The 16,185-nt window shown below is 39.5% G+C and overlaps 1 pseudogene; it reads left to right on the top strand.

The window, feature by feature from the left end:
• The first annotated feature begins 3,900 nt into the window (after positions 1-3,900).
• LOC122808124 lies at positions 3,901-4,384 on the top strand (annotated as a pseudogene).
• The last annotated feature ends 11,801 nt before the right edge of the window (positions 4,385-16,185 follow it).

The following is a 16,185-nucleotide window of genomic DNA, read 5'->3' as shown; positions in this document are numbered from 1 at the left end:
GTGAGGTTCAAAAAACAAGTGATTATCTATTAGTACTCCGAGTAGTTTGGTGGTTGGTTCAGGGGATATTATAGTTCCATTATTTGAGGTAATAGTAAAGTTAAGTGGGGAGGTTCTTCGAGTGGGGGTGAATAGTAGCATTTTAGTTTTTTTTAGGGTTTAAGATAAGACACCTTTGTAGGAGCCAGTTTTCAACTGTGCTAAAGGTCTTTTGGGTTAGTGACTGAAGCTATGATTGGGTAGTAGCAGAGCATATGAGTGTGGAGTCATCTGCGTATTGGATACAGTAAGCTTGTGGAATTACCGAATGGAGGTCATTTGTAAAGATGGAGAAGAGTAAAGGACCCAATATGGATCCTTGAGGGAACCCTAAGGCTACTGGGAGGTGGGAAGATAAAGTATTTTCTCATAGGACAGCCTGTTGTCTGTTATTTAGGTATGATTGGAACCACTGTATAGTAAGGGCGTCCAGTGATAAGTTTTTGAGTGTGTCTAAGAGAAGGTGGTGGTTAACCATGTCAAATGCTTTAGACAGGTCGATAAAAAGGGCTGAGGATAGAGTGTCATTATTACGATTACTATTAATTTGCTTAGTGAAGGATAGGAGAGCAGAGGTGGTGCTATGGAATGGTCTAAAGCCATGTTGACAAGGTGCTAGTAGATTGTTTTCAAGTAGGTAGGGTAACAGTTGTAAATTAATACATTTCTCCATTATTTTTGCTAGAGGAGATAGTATGGCTATGGGCCTATAATTAGAGAACTCCTTGTAGTTACCGCCTTTGTGCAGGGAGATAATGTGAGAGACTTTCCAGATTAAGGGGATAGTTCCTTCAGAAATAGTTCTATTAATGAGGATGGATATGGGGTAGGCTATGACTTTAGCAGCTTTTTGTAAGTGATCTGGATGAGGTTAAAGATGAGGGATGTGGGCACTGGCAGAAAATGAAATAGAAGAGGATTGTTGGTAGAGGTTATGTTTGAGCTTGGGGTGCTAGGGGAGAGCTGGTTAGCTAGGGATTGTATTGTTTCAGTGAAAAATGTGTTAAATGAGTCTGCTATTTGGTTGGGATTGTTGTGATCAGAGCCAGTGGGAGTAGGAGCGCTTGAGCGTCCTGGGTGTAGGAGGTTGTTGATGCCTAGCCAGAATTTCTGAGGATTATTTATATATATATAAAAGTGATATATATATATATATATATGTATACACACACACACACACACACACACACACACACACACACACACACACACACACACACCTAAATTTAGGTGAGGGGAGTTACATAACAAAAATCAATATGTGCACTACTATTTTAGTGAGTTTCCAACACAACACTGTGGATCTGAATTGGAAAATGAGAAGCACACAGCTGGACTGGGATGGAAGTGGTTATGGAACCAATAGTGGAAAAGACAGTACAAGCTTTTTAAAAATTAAGAGGTGGAAGGGGAAGTTCACAGATTGTTCCATTATGCAGCAAAAGGCTGGAATAAGAACACTGCATTCTGTACCAGTAACCTGATGAGGACATGATGATTGTCTGATGAAAGTGAAGGACCTATGTGCAAGAAACAAAGTTACTGCACTTTCAAAGGTCCTTCCAGTCATCTACTATAACAAAGATGGAAACAAAATGGATCTGTGGGGTTTAGAATTACCTCTTTGGTTTATATTGATAAAATAACTGCTAAACTAATGTAAAAGGTTATGTTAGGAATTAATTTGAGAGAAGTGAATGATTCTGTTGCATCTAGCAAAACAGGGAAGATATGTCTTTAAAGAGAAACTTGAAAGTATATTTAAAACTGAACTATAGCAAAAGTGTATATTTCTTTGCAAGAAGATTAGCCATGTGTCAGGACTGCCTCTAGGCATATGGTGAAGGAAACTGAGGAGAGGAAAATGCAAGTACTGAGGTGGGCTGTTGAGAAGAGAATGGTATGGGCAGAAAGTACTGTTAAGAAGTTAAGCAGTCTAGGAACAAGGAAAAGGTGTTATTTATGAAAAGGGAAATTGTTACGGGGGGAAGTTGGGTGCGGGTGGTGGTACACATTGATTCCAGATTTCAGAATGTTTAGAATAGGTAATACTAAACTCTTTTCTACAAAAATAACCAGAACACACTTTGATTTTGAATTGCAGTTAATTCTTAAGCCCAAATGGCCAGAGAGTGTGTTCAGAAGGGGTAAGCCTGATGAAAAATTATGTAGACTGGTTATATATATTCACAAAAATATGTGTTATCTATTGGTTGCAAAATAAAGAAACTGAAAAGAATGCAAGTGAGCAAAGGTAATGGCAGTTCAGTTGAAAATTAATATAAAGAAGTGGATAGACCTCAAAATTCAGGAATGATGGAGGTCAGACTATTATCTGAAAGTCTCACAGGGAGGAAATGTTGATAGCCATTGTGGATTTAAAGCCCTAAATGACTGGCTATTCCTACATCATGTGCTACAAGAAAAGGGGATTATTTTAAAACTGTTATCAATGAAGATATCAGAGTTAAAATATAATATGACCAACCAGGTAGAAATCTTTCCATGTGTAATGATAGACAATTAAAAGAATATGTGTGGAGTCTAAGATGTAAGAAATACTGGGTAACTGTCTATTCAAGATATGGTTTGCTGTCTCAAGAAAGGATACTACTTGACAGATAAGAACATTTTCCTAAGATCTTGTTGTGCCATTGATTCTATGGACCCTTGTGTCTCCATCTTTTGGACTCATTATTACCTTACATATAGAGCCTCGTGTAAGTGTGTTAGGAAAGGGGTGGGTAGGGTGTGGTGGCAGTCAACTGGTAAGATTATTCACAAATTGCTCTGGTGTTTTTTTAATATGCACCACTGTTAACTGGGATGGTAGCACTGTGACAATGAATACAACCCTCTTGTACTACCACATGCAGCTACATGATAGGATATATTCCAGCTCCATAAATCTTTTTTCCATTGCAAGGTTCATGCTGCTTGTAAACTTGATCAGGATAGGATATCCAGAGGAGACAACACTGTGTGAAAAACAGGGAACCTTCTCAGTCTATGAAAAGGGTTCTTCTTCCATTCATGTAAATCTGGCCTGAAAGAAAATAGGGGAGATATGCCCTCTTCTTTGGAAATTCTCAACCACATCTTGGGTAGCCTACCCCAAGAGACCACCTTCCTAGAAAATGGCTTCCCATATAGCCTTTTTAGTTCATCCTTTAAGAAGGAGAGTCTAGTTATGGCATCTTGTGTAGGCATGTATCTGAGCTAGTTGCTTTAGTCATGTCACCAACACAGTTAAAATTACCTTGTGAAAGGTCTCTACAGGTTACAGTAGGGTTTTAACCAGCTTATCATTGGTTCATGAATCAAGCAGGGACAAAACATTTTCTAGTACCTGGTTCAACAGAGAGGGTTGAAATTTGGACAGGTGAGACAAACCATTGAGGGACCTAAACCTTACTATGGTAAAGGCTAACTGTTTCTCTCCAGTTCTGTTCAATGCCTTAGAGTTTTTAACGGGCATTAAGGCAGCAAGATACTGTGTTTTCTCATAGCTATGCTTGACCAAAGATATAATTCAGACATCAGTTCCATAATGCATAGAAAGTTTTTTTCACTTCACTCCATTGAAAGCTTGTAGAGGTCAGCTACCTTCTTGGATGTTAAGACAGGTATCTGTATGGCCTGTGGTTGTAAAAATAACATCTGACTCAAGACTCCTCCACTTTGTTCACTGGATACTCTGCTAAAAACCTTTATTTATGATCAAATCCAGTGGCAGGTAGATGGTGTCCAGGTGACAGCTACATTTTCTGACCTTCAAGTCACAAAGGAAGAAATTAATGCTCAATTATGGAAAAGGCTTGGTAGTTGCTTGAGGCAGATTGGTGATGAACTTGATGGGAATATTGAACTCAGAGAATGATCCACTCTGTACCTATTCAGTCCCCAAAAGAAGTCTTTTTCAAGATGGCTATGGAGATTCTCAGATGGAGCTTTTAACTGGGATCATGTTGTGGACCTGTTTTACTTCACTTGTAAACTAATAATTGAGGCTTTATGCCAGAAGATCTCAGACTTGATTCATACAGTCATATACATGTGCATATAGTTCAGTGGATTTAAGAACAAGGTGGCTGTGACAGTCTTCTTTCCTATATTGTCACTCTCACATGGCAGACCATAGCTATCTTTGTTGCTGGTGTTCTAACAGCATCTCTAGTTATCAAGATGAAGTAGGAGTTTCATTAATTGGATTTAAATGTGACATCATAAAATGGACCTTTTATACAAAGACCGTATCTGCTCTTCAGACTCCACAAAGAAGCCTTCTCTCCACCAGCATTTGCAATTCAGACCTCATTAGACTGTTTTTACTTGTGCTTTTTTTGCCTTTTTGAAAATGTTGTATATATATATATATATATATCTTTTTTTTTACTTTTTCTTGCGGAAATTTGTTTTTTTTAAACTGAAATACTTAATTGTTTCACCTCCCTCAGGTCTGCATAACAACATAGCAGTTTTACACAAGCAGACTATTTCATCTGCCAGTTTCTTTATCCTACTTGCAGAAACTTTGTTATGAATACATTTTTTATTTTTTGAACATTGGCAGTTGTTTCTTATGCTGTATACAACTTTCCAGCTGAACGACCTTATTCTTGGAATTCATCCTCAGTATATTTCTTGGTTACTAGTTTTATATTTTTGCTATGGTTGCTCTCATTTCTTTTGCCTGATATTGTTTCATTGTACCATCTGCTGAGTCATTTTCCAGAAGCTGGTAGAATACCTCAAATGCTTTGTTCTTTGCTATTGCAAGTCCTTTCTTAGCCTCTTTGTTACCAATCAGTATTCCTTCCTTCTTAGCCTGGTCGTCTTTTCTATCTCCCACGTTATTCCTACACTCCTTTCTTTCTTTCTTTCTTTTGATGGCTTCCTGGACTTCTGCATTCCACCACCAGCAGTTTTCGTTATGTTTCTTATTTCCATACCTGGCTCAGCAATACATCTGTTCTACAGTCCTCACACTTGCTGTTTTGAGGTGCTGCCATTCTTCAACTCCATCTATTTCCTCTTCTTCTTGAGGTGCTAGAGCTCTGAGTAATTCCTTAAACTGTTGTGCTTTCTTTCCAGTCAACTTCCAGGTCTTCAGCCTGGGCTCTGTTGACCTTAAAGCCTTCTCTGACAACTGGTTGCAGCTGACTGGTTGTGGAATGGTGAGCAGGTTGTTGCTGGCATCCAGTCATTTATAGCTATGAATCGACTGTTTCATTGGAGGTGACTTTGCAATCAATGATTCTACAAGAGTGCCCTTTCCTTACTAAGATAAAGTAAACTTGAGTTGCACTGTTGGCTTGTATGTAATTTTGTGAGTCCCTCTCCTGCTGAACCATGTCTCGACTACTATCAAGCCATTTGGCAAACAGAAGTCTAAAATGGCTTCTCCTTCTTTATTCCTATTGCCCCACCCATGTGGACTCAGGCAGTCCTCATATCTTGTTCTTTTTTCCTGATATGTGCATTCAGATCACCCATTATCAACAGCAATTCATATTAGAATGCTTTATCTAGTAGGTCCTGCAACTGCTGTTTGAATGCAAGCTTTTCACAACCCTGCTGTGGAGCATAGGCTGAGATTATGAGTACTGCTCTGTCATTGCACTGGAGTCTGTTTGCCATGAGTCTGTCACTAATTCGGATGACATCCCTCACTGACTTCTGAAGTCTCTGTCTCACCACAGTTCTCACACTTATTCTAGCCTGTCCTCCTCCTGAGTTATAGACTCTGGATCCCAAGCCAAGTGGCTTTGCTGCACTGTCCTTCCATCTCATCTCCTGGATAGATAGGATGTCCAGCCTCCTCCTTAACATCATGTCATCTACTTCCAAGCTCCAATTTGTCAGTTTACCTGCAATGAGTGTAGAAATGCTTAGTTCATGTTTGGCACATTGATTGGTTTTGCTTCTAGCTTTCGCTCTACAGAGCTATCCCAGGTAACACGAGCTGGGCAACTGGATATCAGACAGTCAGTAGCTTACTAACAGAGCTTCTGTACTTTATAGTGGGTATACACTGGCCAATAAGACCACATTCACCCTTCCCACTGTTAGCATGGGTCCCTGGCATAGGTCAGAGTTTGGTCCTTAACCCACTTATCAGTGGCAAATACCCATGCCCATTTGGTGATATTAATCAACATGGTCAAATCACTGAGAGACATATTTTTACACCATCTAGTGGGTAGCCCTGCCACAGCATGTAGTCTGTGATCCATGTTTTCCTATCTTGAGGATAGTGTGCACCACAGTAGATGCTCAAAGTCGTAGGTCTATACAACACTTCCCCCTATAGAGAACCACCTGGAGCTGTGTGCTTCTTCCCACAGCTCCATTTTTGGGAGAGTCTTAGAGAGAAACACTCAGCAGATGGGACGAACCCCATAGAGATACAGGGAAAAACATGAAAACTACAAACTGGCATTCACCAGTGGTCAGGATCAAACCTTGTACCTGGGAGGTGAAGTCCTTAACCATTATGCAAAGTGGTCTCCTGTTAGGCATTCTTCTGTCAAATCCTGCAGTGTGCATTGTCATCTGCCACCAAATTACAGTATGTAAGGTAGGCCTGCAGTTTCTCTGTCTCTCTCTGTCTCTCTTGCTTTCTCTGGGTGCCAGGTTGAAATGATAGCATGTGTGTAAGTGCTTCATTTTATGCTTTTTAGCTAAACAGTAGTGACCATACCAGTTTATTCCTTGCCTCATGATCAGCGGTCTACATAAACAGTTTGATAGCTTCTGATTTCTAGACTTCAAATGTGGGAACTTCTTAATGAAAAATGTCAGGTTCAAGATCCAAACAGTGTAAATGACACAATAAAATAGCAGATGCAGCGCCTAGGAATACTGTCCTAGTCCAGCACATGACACCATGGCATGTGATAACAGGAGGCATGCATGCAGTACACCCACTGAGTAGAGCTTGTAACATCATATCTATGCAAACCACTGTCAAACTGGTTTTAACCTGTCCCCAGCAAAATGTTGACCCACTATCAAATCATGTAATCTTATCCCTGTCAAAAGAGCAGGCTGGGATATAGGTGTTTGATGACCATTTTCACAAGGAACATAAACCATCCAAATAGAGCACAAATTATAATGTCCTTCAAGGTTTTACAAGCTGAGAATCAGTTATAATTTAGGTGGGATGTAGGCTTTCTCCTGTAATTTTATGACTGAAGAAACCCAAGTAAATGGGATATTCTTATATTTCAGTAAAGCCTTTGATACTGTGCTTCACAAAAAGGTACCTTAAGAAGCTAAAAGGGACTGATGTCAAACTCACAACAGTATGCTGAACAAGGAAACAACTGTGGGAGGGAGTAAGACAAACCCAAATTCATCATGTCCAGTAAATGAAAATCAAATTTGTTGCATCTGGAAAATTTAGCTTTTCCCAAGATAAGGCAGCCTGGAGTTAAAATACTGAAAAGAAAAGTGGAGCAGCTAATTTACTACAAAGATGATTTCTGTGGGTTTCGAGTTCACAGATAGCATTAAGTTAATGGGTTGTGTAGAAACAGCAGTTAATGAAGTAGTCTCCATTACTTGGTAGCTTAATTGAATCTGAAAGTGAAAGTTAGTGTATTTAAGATTGAATAAGATAGTGAAAGTTAGTGTAGTTAGGTCCAGTGATGTGAAGGTGACAGGTGTCATGCTACTGGGGTCAGAACAGACTGTAGCACTGTTTAGTGCATTTGTGACAGTGTTGTAAAATTGTGAAAAACAGAAAGAACTTTTCTACAGATAGTGCCAACACAGGATCAGTAGTAGAGACTGCTTTTACTAGCCTTAGTGTAGCTATGAGGAAATTCAAGGAGTGGTCAGACAAATAAAAGTTAAGGCAAAGCACAAGGTAAAGCATAGGGAATTGCAAAGCTCAGCAGTTTGCGTACAAGAATCAGAAAGTGGAATAGAAACTTAACAGACAGTACTGCAAACTGTAGAGGTAGAAGAAAACTTGCATTGATAATTACATCATCTATGAATCATCAACAGTAATATAAACAGCAAAATACAAGGTGATAGTGGGCCAGAGAAGATATTCTGCTTCTGTACAAATCACTGGTTAAACTGTATTTTGAAAACAGTATCTATAACCCATTCAAGGTAAAAAGAACAATACATATTGAAAAGAATGCAGAAAAGTGCTACCAAAATGATCAAACCAATGGAGAGGTTAGGATATTAATAAAAGCTTTGGAAGCTGTGAATATATACTGTGGAAAAAAGCATGGATAGAAAGAACAATACATGGACACACAGAACAATCAGAGATGGGAGGATGAATCAGAGAAAAGAAAAAGGGTAAAAAGGAAGAGGCACAAGTGACACATTGAGGGAACACATTTCAAGTTATATATAATGAAACATTACTTCACAAAAAGAGTGGTGGGTCATTGCAGTCTACTCCTAAAGGTAATACAGGGTAAGATAAAAAAGCTTAAAGGAAGCAGGGAGAAAATAGAGGAGAAACTGAAGAGTAAGGTATCTGTTTAGAGCTAACTGTAAAGAAAAATGGACAATTGAGATAGACATGTTTCCTTGAGCAAGACATTCTCATATATTACATGAGTAATCATGTTAATTAAACATTCCAGAATCAGTTAAAGGAATCATTTGCAGCTTATTTTAATAATGTTATAGGGTAAAACAATAAAGTGTCGAAGAATTATATGTGCATGGATCTGCCTGAAGAAGGAGGTAAAATATGGGGTACGTTATCATGAAACACAGAGAAGGGATGGAAATGGCTTTCAGTCCATTGTGGAAACTGATACATCTCAGTCTGGAAAACAATAATCTACTTGGGCAGAAAATTATAAACACTTAATTGGGCTTTTGCCACTTACCCACAACTATGAGCTTGTAGTAAAAATAAAGAAGGTGAGCAAACCCACTGACAAGGGGAGGGAGAATCTCTTTTGTAATTTCCAGCTGCTTTTATAAATTTTATCTAAAGCAGATCAGATGTATCCCCAGGATTCAATAAACTCCATGTAGGAATAGTGTTATTCCTACAGGGAGTGAATGGTGTTCACATCCCCATAGCCTTCTCAGCAGCGCCTTTCATATTAATGAAGGCACACTATTGAGATGGATCTGCAGACTCGAACACTGAATGAGTGTAGGGGGAGTGTTGCAGTAGTGCTCGCAGATCTAACACACCCCCCCTCCACTCTCAAAGTGCTGTACAGCACTTTTTAAATGCTTTCAGTGTCTGCAGACACTGAATGCAGGATCAGTGAATGAAAGTCCATGCAGGGGGTGTGTGACAGGAACTGCAATACACCCCCTGCATTGTCAAAGTTCCATATGTCCTCGGACACACACCTGTCAAAACCATAGAGCAAGAATCTGGCCAAAGCCCTGAAATGCAGCGGGACAAATGGACAACAATAAGGGAACATTTAAAATATCGCCCTTACAAATGAAAGTTGATAGACTAAAACAGCTTTTGCATGACAGTGTCGTGAAAGGTATGTGGCCTGCAAATGACATGCTGATATATAAATAGTGAGGAATATGTATTTAAAATACTTGTATTATTTTATTTTAATTTATATGTCAAGTTTAAGAGTAGCTGAGCGGTTTGTGTGTCGCTGTGCTTCGCTCAGCATTGTTTCAACATCTTAGAGGAGCTAAATACAAATGTATAGCTAAAATCTTAAAAGGCGAGATAGCATAGTGGTTAGAGTTCTGGCTTTGCATGCTGTAGCTCATGGTTCAAATACCAAGGCAAGCCATTTATTTTTATATGGGAAAGCATTGTTAAAATCTATTTTTATTATATTAAATGATGTAGTAATTGACATTTGTTAACCAGGGTAGTGTAGCTGGTCCAAAATTGCAGTGTCAGTGGATATATGATGTGAAACCCCCATGTAAACACATGTGTTCCATACAGTACAGTCACACCCCAAGGTAATGTCATGAAAGCACATAAGGGAATATGTACAATAAAATATATACACTTAATAATATATCAGTAATGAGTAATTAATGTGCAATACAAAACTTTTTTTGACCTAAAAACTGATCCATGCTTAGCAATGCTTAGGTTTGCTTAGCCAGTTTGAGTATTGCTTAGAAGTCTGTTCTAATCAGTATTCAGCCCAGCTGAGCAGATTTGTGCACCCCTAAGCACTGCTCAACATTTACCCCTTTAAGCACTGCTCAACTCAGCTTAGCGGATTTGTGCACTGCTGAGCTGTGCTCAACATTTTCAAAATGCTCCAATAATGCAAATGGTGGGAATATGGCCTTATTTAAACCACACAGGCATGAATACAGCCAGAACCTGTTGTGGTTTGATCTGTGCAGGAACTATGTCTGGCATTGGAGTTGGAGTGTGCTTTCAGGTGCAGTGCTGGGGCATTTTGGAGTCCAGGGCCATGACTGGGCTCCTTGTTGAACACCATAATGAAAGACTGCTGCAGGGGCAGTACTAGGGCTCACAGTATAAAGTGGAAGCCTGGGACCATCTGGCATGCAACCTCACCAGTGCCACTGGAATCCCCAGAACTGGTGAGCAGGTACAGCATCATTATGCTGACATAAAGTATAGGAAGGAGGCACTCTTGGCCCAGTGGATCAAAGATGCTCGGGACCAGAACGCCCCAGTAACTTATAGGTGTCTCACCCATAGTTGTACCAAATGCTAGCCTGAGTATGCGATAGACAGGTACACATAATGTCTGTTTTTTCCCCTACAGCTGCAGCAGAGAGGTCTAGCAATGTGGAGGCCCATGCGGACAGACTGTTCAGGCTGTGCCGAGAGGCTGGTGAGTACAGATCTATCTTGCAGTATATAGTGAAATAAATAAGAAGGAGTACATTGTTTACTGCCAGTAGGTATAGTGTGTTCTGTGTCTACTAAATAAATAAAGTTTGTCAGACAAATATCTACATGATATGCAGTAATAAAACACTGTGTCATGCTACTCAAATAAAGATTTATACCACAAACTGTTGGTATGTTGTTGCTGTGTACAGGTTTTTTACAGCAAATATGGTTTTCACAGCATGCATTAACTGAGGTTGTTCTGAGAACCAGCTGTTATGCAAAACTGTAGATTGTGGCGCTGTAAAACAAGATATAAATGAAATATGAAATATGTCCTGCACTAAGATCTGAACCCTGAATAGTAATGTGTAATGTATCATAGTGTGTCCCCTGCAGCATTGCCTTGTGTTAACCTTTGCTTTCCAGATTGTATTATCTCAAAGGATTAATACACAGTACACTATCTGTCATACATGAATCTCAGTATTACAAGGTCAGACTGTCTAACCAAGAGAGTATTAGGCAGAAATCAGTCAAACAAGAAACAGCAGTTCTCCAGGAGCTCATTGTGATGAGAAATAGCTTTGTTGCTCATTTGTGCACACCCAGACAAGGTTTGAATCCAGGGAGTGGTACTAAGATGTGTGCATATTTACACTCAAGAAATCTTGAATATTTGTAGAAACAGCCAGGTAGTGTTAACAGATATTTTCTCCACAGGTATTACAGGTAAAGAAATGTTTGTAGTAGCTGTAGGAATGGTATACTAATACACTGGGTACAACTGTTCCACTGTCCAACCTCATGCCTGCAAATGACAGCAGGATAGGTACATACACCATGCACTCTTCCCGATACATGTCTCTCAAGTGTCATGCTGTTATGGTCACTGCTGCCAATAATCTTGGACACAGATAGGAATCCAGTTGAGGTATGTCAGTAGCACACTCACACAACATCAGTGCAGGGTACCCCTTCTTTCTCATATATGTAACCATAACATGTATGAGTCCCCTCTAATATGTATCCAGAGTTGCCACAGTTTGTCCCATGCTATTCCAGATTGACAGTTTAACAGGTATGTATGTGCTACAGAAGCTATGGGCCATAGGAAGATGTAAAGGGAGGGCAGACATGTAGAGTATTGAGCAGTTCTGTTGGAAAAATAGAAGCCTATGCAGTTGTTAATGGACTTTTTCTCTCCCCCACCCCTTATCTGCATTACTAATTATTATTCATATACTATGGTTATGTTATTCTCAAAACCTAATGTTGGGACTTGGGTTCTATTATTGTTCATATATTTAATTGGTTGCATATTGACATACATTGTTCAAATACTATTGTTGGTGGCCTGTTGCCATCAATGTAACTGGCATGCTGTTACCATGTTTACTGTTATTTCATTTATGCATGTGTTCTGTTTGCTATGCAACTGTTTTAATCTATTGTTTTGGGTTAATTGGAACACCCACGCATGCTGTTATAACTAATTTTGAAATGTTTTGTTCAAAACTAACCAATAAAAAAGCAAACCAAGCAGATAAAGGCTGCCTTGTACCAAAAGCAAATATAAATAAGTTGGGTGTCTACAGGATGAGTTTAGAGAGAGGGGCTATGGTCATGATGAAGTGTTCATGAATATGATAGACTGTACTCACATCCGTGATGGTAGGGCTAAACCATTCTACTCATCCAGGGTAGAGGGTAATGGTGGCCATTGAAAAGAAATGATCACTGATAAGTCTGTGAAAAATAAGGTTGCTTTGACTTATACCAGTGATATGAGAAGGGTATGTGGTATTATTAGAAATAACTGGCCAGTACTTTTAGCTGATGATGGTATCAAAGATATAGTTGGGTGTGGTCACTCCTTTAGGTTCATGGTATAATTCTGATCAAAGTAGGTCCTGTGTTAAGTAAGTTAGGCAGGGTACCTATCTGTGTAGGGGTTGCAGAGCGTGTGAATTTATATTTGAACAAAAAAATTTGTACATCCTAAACCCATGCTTTATGCTGACTGTACTTCTGTACATTTAGTCTATCTGGCCCAATGTAGAAGCTGTTCATGCTTTTATATAGGGAAGACTGAATGCCCCTTTAAAGAGCGTATAATGGAGAATTTGGGTTATATACATAGGCATGACCCACCAGTGCCTTCTATAAACACGTTTGTGATAAATTTGGGCATACTTTCACTTTTATGGTTTTGCAATTGACAGGTTTTTATAGGCGGGGTGGGGATATGAGGAATACATTAGAATTGGCAGAGTCCAAATGGATTATTAGGCTCACTGCACATAGAGCACCAGGGCTGAATAGATGTGCACCTTTAAAGCCTGTTTTAAAGGCATGCCCTCTGAAGCACTAATTATGTTTTTTAATTGCTTTTTTAATTGATTCTGCTATTTAAATGTGTGGTGTTTGGTTTTTATTTTACTGATCTGATGAAGTGCAGTGTATCTGCATGAAAGCACTTACCACTTGTATTTTAATAAATTTATATCTTTTAGCTGTGTTTGGCTGCCTTGTCCTTTTTTACTTATTTAAATTTTGGAAAACCTCAATACCATAACATGTTTGGGAAGGCAGATTACAGCAGATCCACCTGGCCCAACTCATCTGGCCGTGGCACCAGGTCACAGGACGTCTGAGGCCCAACCCAAAACGTCCTCCTCTGCTAGTCCTGCACCACCTTCAGGTGGAACCATCTCAGGGTATGGGGCTCGTCACCCCCAGGCATGGGTGCAGAGAGGAGCCCATCATCCACAGCAAGTTCCAGCATGTTGTGCACAGTGTCATCTGCTCAGAGTTGGATGGATGGCTGAGCCAGATCGAAGGCTGCCTGGTGCACCTCGAGGGGCAGCCTGGCCCTGTTATCCAGCCCCCAGCACAGTCACCTTTGGGGTTGTGAAGGTGCAGTGGTGACTGCATATGGGTGGAGACCTCAGTCCCATTGTTTCCATCTGGGGACACATGGGCTTCCGCTTCCCAACCATCCTCCCCATCCAAGGTGTTTACCCCTATCATGTATCATACACCACCCCTGTCTGCTGTCTTGTCTGTCTTGTCTGTCTGCAAAAGCAACATCTCCTACCCAACCTACTTCCCCAAACGTACCTCCCCAACATCCCATTCTCTCACCTTAAAAAGAAAGGGGTGCATCTGTCCCCACAAAAAAAAATCACATCCAATACATAGATCTCCATTTCACCCCCACGTACACTGATGTAAATCAATTCACCCTTGAATTACTCAAGCAATGTATGTCACCCACACCCCTCCCTGTGTGGTATGAGGCTCTAAATTACAAATTGTCCACATCATTCACAGCTGTTGCTGCAGAAGAAATGCAGAGCTATGGCCCTTTCCTACACCAATCGTGCACATTCCTAGCTGGTTTTCCTAATGTTTTTTTCCCTTCTTACCCCCATTTCACCACTTTCCTGTCAACCTTTTTTCTTTTCTTTTTTTTGAAATTAGTGTGGGTTTAAGTGGGAATAAGCACCACTAAATGAAGCTAAGGGGAATTAAGTGTCTCTTAGCATTGCTTAGCTTCGAGCAAAACCACACAAACCCGCTTACAACTGCTTAAAACTGCTTTAATCACTCTGTCTCAATCAGCCCTTGTTCTGCCCAGCAGCAAAATAATCAGCCTACCAAGTTTCGAACCCAGAACCCTGTGCATTACAATCACAGTAACGTACTACTACACCATCTGAGCTGTAAGATTTTTACATTGCTTTATGGTCATCTAACATTAGGGAAGAAATTCTGTAGAATTAGTAATGCTTTTGTATACACACACACACGCACACACACACACACATATATATATATATATATATATATATATATGTATATATATATATATATATATATATATATATATATATATATATATATATAGATATATATATTAACATGCGGTGCACTCATATGCCTCAACCTCTTAGTGCAACACAGCTGGATAAAGCCTGACAAACTTGGGAGACAAAGGCCCAAAAATAGAGACATAAATGTTCTACAGTAACACACTTTGTTTTAACGTATATTTTTTTAATTATTTCAAGTCTGAGACCCAAATGCTTCTCATTATTTAGTGACTTCAATCTACACATCATCCCACTGATTTGTCAAAAATCCATAACAGTTATGGGGAACAGACCAAAGATATGAGCCAAACATCTGGACATTCTATGAAAATCTGGAGAGTTGAAAGGTATGAGTGCAGTCATGTAACATTAGGGAAAAAAGTTGTTAAGCACTGCACCCAGTACCTTATGAACTACAGTCAGAGAAATACAACACTACACTAAATCAGCTCTGGGGAATTGCTGAAGCATTTGCAAATATATCATGCACTACAGGGATATAACTGTAGGGAAAACAGACATTGGTGAGAAATTGTCTACCCAGAACCATTTGCACTACAGTCAAAACAACATACCAGTAAGCCAACTGATCTCTACAGTATAATGAATGCTTCAACTAACATATCCTGATTGCCAGTCACACACTACTCCTATATATATACTGCCCCAAATCACACTGTACTTGAAATCCTGAGGTTCTAAGGGACATGTCTCAGTCTGCCCCTACAAACACACACAGCTGATAGACCACCATCAACTGTAGTAGCATGCACAGTCAGATAGAAATGGATCTATGACACTCACATCTGCCCCTCTCCCTACTTAGCCCAACAAACATTTACACACTACACTGCTATACAATCTTGAAAGTTTGTTAACAATCACAAGACATACATAACTCTCAGCTGTACAGACTTCCATAGAATATACAGGTTTTGGACTCTTTTATTTATGGCCTCTTCCTCATAACATTTCTGGAATTCTGCTAAATATCTGGGATGATATCAGGAATGAAGTCACTAAATAATGATATACCATACCTCTCAACCTCTTAATGCAAGAACTCTGGACAAAGCCTGACATAATTGGGGAACAGAGGCCCATAATAGGGACATATTTTAAATATTGGTGTTATAAATGTAAAACGTTGCTGGAGTGACAGAGTTTGCTCTAATATATGCATTTTCTGAAGGATATGAAGTCTGAAACACAAATGGATGTCATTATTAATGACTTAAATCCTTAGATCATCCTAGTGATTTGCCAAAAAAAAAAGTTGTATGAGGAACAGACCAAAAAATAAGAGCCAAACTTCTGGACATTCTGCAAAAATCTGGACAGTTGAGAGGTATGTCATATACATATCAGTTTCAGACATCAAATTACGCAGAAAATGCATGTCCAAACAAACCCTGTTACTCTAATAAGTTTCTAACTGTATAACAGCAATACTTACATGCTGTC

This window comes from Protopterus annectens, chromosome 8.part0 (genome assembly GCF_019279795.1).
Source record: "Protopterus annectens isolate FY-2018-M chromosome 8.part0, PAN1.0, whole genome shotgun sequence".
NCBI classification, from domain to species: Eukaryota; Metazoa; Chordata; order Ceratodontiformes; family Protopteridae; genus Protopterus; species Protopterus annectens.
The sequence above is the reverse complement of the archived record's forward strand: the minus strand, read 5'-3'. Positions and strand labels throughout refer to the sequence as shown.